This window comes from Telmatherina bonti (genome assembly GCF_933228915.1).
Source record: "Telmatherina bonti genome assembly, chromosome: 3".
NCBI lineage: Eukaryota > Metazoa > Chordata > Actinopteri > Atheriniformes > Telmatherinidae > Telmatherina > Telmatherina bonti.
Genome location: NC_136621.1, coordinates 23,624,795 through 23,631,421, shown reverse-complemented (window position 1 = coordinate 23,631,421; position 6,627 = coordinate 23,624,795).

Here is a 6,627-nt window from a genome sequence, read left to right as displayed (position 1 = left end):
ACCGCAGTAAAAGAAGTGCTAGAATGTCTTAAAACATTTCCTCCTTACTATCCACAAAGTCATGACGAATGGCACACTGTTTTAATGGAAACTGGAAAAGCACCTTGAATGTGCATACCTCCAACAAACGGCTCCTTTCTGTCCATATTGTAATTTCCACCCCACATTATGCCCTACATTCATTTTGTATGTATACACAATTAGATCCCAAGATTTGCTTTTAATGAATCCAGTATCTTGGCTCTATTTGGGTTGTTTATGGCATGTTTATATCTGAATTTGGCTCTCTTGCTTGCTCTTGGATCCTTCCAAACATTTAATGGAATCCAAGTTAGATCAAGAGTCATTCTCAAAAAAAGAAAAAAAAAATCCTAAAATATCTGTCCACTAGTTTTTATTTAAAGTTCAAACAGACAGACAGACAGACAATTGCCAACAAAAACATTACCGCCACCACTACTTTGGTGGATATAATAACCTTATCAACCCTTTTAGTCTATGTACATTTGGTGGCAATATTTAACAGCCAACTGAAACTAACTGCAGCTCAATTCATCTGTGCACTAAACCGTGTGTGTGTGTGTGTGTGTGTGTGTGTGTGTGTGTGTGTGTGTGTGTATGTGTTCCTATTTGTAAAATACAGTGTAACCATTGTTATGAATTGTATTATTAAGCAAATATAGTGAGAGAACAAACCTCACTTTCCAGCTCGAAATGTGCTGGAACTTGTTTGACTTTGCTTTGACACTATTCTAAGCTCCATCATCTAACCTCAAAGATAAGTGGTATAAGTAATACATTACAGTATGTTTTGCATTCAGTCTGTGTGTGTGCAGAGACAAGTCAGGATAAAGTAAAGAATGGATTGGATATGTTTAGTAAGGGAAGACGGTAATTGGGTAACTTAGGCCACATCAGACAAAACTACAAACCATTTGGAGATATAAGTGAAAATTATTCACAACAATATCTAAAGGGATACAGCTTTCCCAGTAAAAACCTGGATCTAAGAATATTTTATTTTATCTTTTAAAATTAACAATATTTCCAACAGCCCATGATGTAGCAACAAAGTTGCATTTGTTTAATTTACATTTATGGAACTTTACTGAATGAATTTTGGATGCTGACCTCTATTCCTTCAACCTGGTACTGATGACTAAATTTGGTCTCCAAACATTTTCATATCTATCCTGCTATTTTAAACACCCTCCACCTCTTAAATAGTAGACACGTACCACAGCTACCTCAGTGAGGGAAAGTTATGTCTGTGGCAACCAAACAGCAAACAAGTTTCCCAACTAAATTTAAATTGGTCTTCCTCTTTTAATAACCACAGTTTAAGGGAATAAATAGCCATGTTTAATGGTCAGGTTGGAATGTGTGTGTTTGTATATAATGTTAGCATCACTTTAATCTTCCAAAAACTAGTCAGGCAGAATAAAGTGGCCAGTTAGCATTACTGGTTGACAAAACACAGAAACAACTTTCAGAGGAAGCCTACCTGCAAAATAAGACTTAGGGTTATGTATCTATTTATTTAAACATGGCTTGTGTGGATAAAGATGAACCTCTGACCATGTAGGTCACAACATACATAATGAAAATCTCTTTTGAGCCACCAAACCCTCAATCTGCCTCTTGAGAGGAAGAACCAGGTCATGTTTATTTTTTAATTAGCAAACTAAGGTGAAGCAGTGGAGAATTAATTACTCAATTACTGCTTGCCAGTTAATTTTTAACTAGCTGAAATGAAGTCAGTCATTATTTAGTCGATTGGTTGATAATTAAGAGTCTAATCTAAATTAATTGGTGGGAGATGGTTTTGATCGTGCTGCACGCTTTGTGCAGATTTTAACCTGGAAAATAGATGCAGTTCCAATTAAAAGTGAAGGGACTTGATGTATTGATGTATTTATTTATTAATTTTTACACAAATCATTTTTGTAACATGAAATGGAAAGAACCTATTTCCTCACTTGTGCATTTAGCACTTTCCCTTCATTCAGTTTTAATTATGAGCATAATTGTTCCTCTAACAGAGCACTGGGAGGAGATGCAAATTGGGAAGTTTCTTTTTTAATTCACATCTCTTGTTCTTAAGATTAAACCTTAAGCCTTTGGAATATGAGTTTGTCAAAGTTGAGAGTATATTTAAAGATGAGTGTCACTTCTTAATCTATTTCAATTAAAAATAACTTATCACCTTTTTCTAAAGTGTGTTTTTATGCCAAAAAAGCACGATAGAATCTAAAATAACATTTTAATTTTTATCAGCGACTCAGAGCCTTCTCCGTCCCCCTTTTTTCTCCCTCTTTCCTGTTTCTTTAGCCCACCGTTTCTTTTCCTTGGCTGTCTTGGCACAAACTGCATGGAAATAGACCTAATTAACCCCCTTCCCCACAGGGAAATTCACTATGCAAATTAACAGTTTCAAAATATAGTAATTTCTGTACTGGGGTTGCCAGCTTGTTATGCATTAACTCCAAGTATTTGCATGCACATTTAGCAGGACAATCAATAACTCCCTTCTCATCTCTTGATCAACTATTTGTGTGAGCATTGTGTGGAAGGTGTGGTGTGGGATCTAATGAAGTAGCACATAAAGGGAAAATGGATCAGCCGATTCGGCCACTGGCTGACTACTGGAGCCCAAAAAAACCATCTGCTGACAATGAAGATGTGAGGAGAGGAAGCGGGGTGGGCTGGGGTGGGGGTCCCCGCTTAACACCACAGAAGAACTCAGAAAAGCCTAAAGCCGCTCAGTAAACGAGGAATTCATTTAAATTTTGCATCCCATTTAAATCACTTTAATGAATAGTTCAATCAGTGGCCCATGAAACCTGACAGAAAATAACTGATGCCGCCTGGAACAAAAGCCTTTTTTCTGATGCACTTGATTCATGATTTGTTGTGAACTCTGAAAATAAATATCCTTCTGATAGGCATAATGTGATTAATGTGATAACTTTGTATTCAAACAATCCAGAAACTCTTAAAAACAACTCAAATAATCTTACTTTGCTAACATGTACATCAATCAAATGATCCAAATTTTTAATTAATGCAGACCTGTTAACAAATGTGTAAAACCAAACACAAGTTAGATGCCATAAAAGTGTGCAGCTGCTGTTCTTTATTGTTGGCTTCCTGATGAATGATTACTCCGACCCACAATCCACCAAAATCATGGTTTTACAATATTAAGGGATATAACTGTTAGATATCACTGTTGCTTGGAAATCTTAGCAGTTTTATCACTATTTTATTACTTGTTCTGCCCAATCAACAACTACAAATGTAACATCCTGTACAATGCTTACAACACAAAGTTTACATCATACAAACTTACTTTTGTGGCTTGAAACCTGATTGATTTTTTTAAGGAATACTTGGTATTCTTGAGAAAATACAAATACAAATTGTGAGAAAATACATGAGAAAAAGACAATATACATACAAAACAGCAAAAGCCTTTTCCCCACCTCACAATTAATACTCAGCCAATTGTGCTAATCCTTCAAAATACTCAGGGGCAGGTGCCATGCCAAAAGATTAGTGCTTATTACAGAAGTTGTCTTTATAATTGAAACAACCACTTTTGTTGCTGGATTTTTTTTTTTTCTCTAGAATTTGGTTTTCTCAAAGTATGACAACATGCAGTCAAGGGCGCACAGCCAATGTCTCAGGAAAGTAAAAACAACAATGTTAGAAAATATCAATGAAAGCAAATAGTTTCAACATAAACTGCCAGTCAGCCAAGAGCTGCATGATGATACCCTCTGGAATATCCCATCCTAACATATGCCTAATTGTTTACCATCACTTGTATACATAAATAGAAAATGCTGCAGGGGAAAATGGGAGAAGGGGGCAGAGGGAGGGTGTAATGGGGCGGGGGGGGGGGGGGGGGGGGGGGGGGGGGGTGTAAAGGAGGGTTTTGAGTTGGTACATTACACGATAGAGCTGGAGAATTAATAACAATTTGTGGCAAATAATTACTTATCAATTAAAGCTGTTATCCTGCCTAATTAGGCAACGTTCATTAAATTCAGCCAATTTAAACCTTAATCAGAGTTAGCGGCGCCTGACAGCAGAGCCAGGATCAGTGGAGGAGCGCCCCCCAGTGGAAACGAGAGGAGATTTATACGAAAGGAAGGGAAAGCAGTTTCATTTTTACAAAGTCTCACAGAACTCAGCAGAAATTTTTTTTTTTCACTGCTTTTACATTATTGTGTACCAAAACTTTTTTTTTTTTTTTTTTTTTTTTTTTATCAGTTTGCTGTTTGGTGGAATAACGTACTTTGCATTTAATGGGCAATATTGATATAAGTAACTCCCAAGAACTATAAAAATGCAGAAGAAAAATAAGCATTTACCTTATTTCTGAAATTCAGATGAGTAGAAGGTGGAGGAAGACTAAGCTGAAAAGTGCACACATGCTCAAATTAACATGAGCTGCCACCACACGATTTGAACAAGCTTTTACTGATTTATTCATTTACTGCTGTGTTTATCTGCAGGTGGGCAGCAGAGTTGCTTTACTGTCCCCAAATAATTTAATAAGTTAGTTCCCATGGTTCATATCAACTTAAATTTACCCTAAAAATGTGTCATAGAAGAATTAAAATTACTCTTGCCAGCAGGAGATCCAGTCGTAGTAGTAGTAGTAGTAGTAGTAGTAGTAGTTATTGTTGTTATTTTCCACGGATTATCATGCTGATTGGTGGCAATAAACAATATCAGTATGCTACTTAAAGTAATAGTTTAAGTGGTGGAAACACACATTTTTTTTCTAAGTAAAATACTTTCAGGAAAACAGCATATCAAATAGATTAAAAGGATTAGAAAACAAACTACACATATTAGGTATAATGAAAGTATTAAACTGTTGTTCTTTCTGTATTGAAGTATTACAGCTGTGTTTGTTTTGTGTTTATAGTATGCATGCTATTTGATACTATATATGAGTGTTTAGTACAATGCTATGTGCAAAATATTTATTTACAAACTCATTTACTGAGAGCGAAAAGTACATTATTTTCCCCCAAACTTAAGATCAGTAGGGTATAAAGTTTCCCATAATATTTATCAGCATAGTTTCCAAAAAAAATCGGAGCTAACTGATTTAGTTGTTTATTGCTTTTCCATTCAAACAACATGAAGCTCTGCTTTTGGGCATATAATGATCCCAAACAGCTTCTTTTACCCACTGGCCTGTATGGCCAGATTCAAACGTTTGCACTTCCAAGAATGTGGTGGCCATTTGACAACAAAGCACGCGCTTCACTGGGCATGAGGCACAAGGACTGAGTTAATTAATATTGGCTCTTGTTTGGTGTAGTTAATGAATGAGTAAATTATGCACCTCTGGGACACTGCCTCCCCAATTGCTTTAAATTATCCCCCACATACCCCCTCTTCCAACATTGTCCTCCAATTTCCCCACTCTGATCCAGCTCTGATGGGGTCCATGTCACTAACCAAACCACCACACACACACACACGCATACAGACGGCTACCCCTGCCGTCTCCATCTGTCTGTCTTTGTCCTGTTCCAGTGTACTTAGTTCATTGTGTCCTGCATATGTATTGATGCCTTTCTTTTTCTTTTTTTCCTCAAATATTCAACACTTCTGTTCAACCTTGCATCTCAAGCTTAGGGAGGCAAATAACTTCCATCCCATTAACTCATTTGAGAGGAAAGGCTAATCAAACAAAGCTTGTCCACAATCTGATCCTCTGCATACACACTCATTCATACTCACTCGAACACATTCAGTCCTGTTGGCGACAAAATAAGAATCCATATTATTTGCATTAAAAGCCTTGCACCGTGAAATTCATTTATAATTACAAAGTGGGGTACCATGTGTGTTATGCAGATCAGGGGCATGTGTGTGGAGGGAATCTGGTTTGGATTGGTTATTTTGTGATAGGCTAACACTGAATGTATGGTGACAGATTGCAATTATCCCATTATTGTAATTGTCAAAGTCACTTCACTGCAAGCTGCTTGCAGGCAGCATGAAAAAGTCAAGGATTTGTAGATCTGATTTTTTTTTAAAAAATACCATCTCAACAAGCACATTACAGTAAGGACTTTTTGCTATTATCAAATTTGGGCAAGGATTTAAGGTTGTGTTTTACTTATGTCCTATGCATTCATATTTTTGTCCAATAAAAACGTAAAGAATTTGTTTTCTTTTTTAAAACTATTTTTAAACATTAATTAGTATTTCATGATGTTAAAAAAAATGTTATAGCCCTCTACACTCATAGTGGCTTTAATACTTATTTGACCGATGTGTATTGCCAAATTAAATCCTTGTTTGTGTGGCCTAGCAGCTCAATTTGAATGCACAGTAAACACCTGGAATACCTCAGCTTCAGCTGAGCTCTTCTGTTCTCATGGATCTTCAGCTACCTCTTGTGGTAAATAAGGTACAATACAATACAATATTTCCTTCAACATTTATTCATTCATTCTTTTTTACCACCCACCTGTTTATTTTCCTGGCTACTTAGTCTGATTAAGGGTCGCAGGGAAGCTGGAGCCTATCCCAGTCATCAGAGGCAGAGTACATCCGGGACAGGTCGCCAGTCCATCACAGGGCCAACACAGA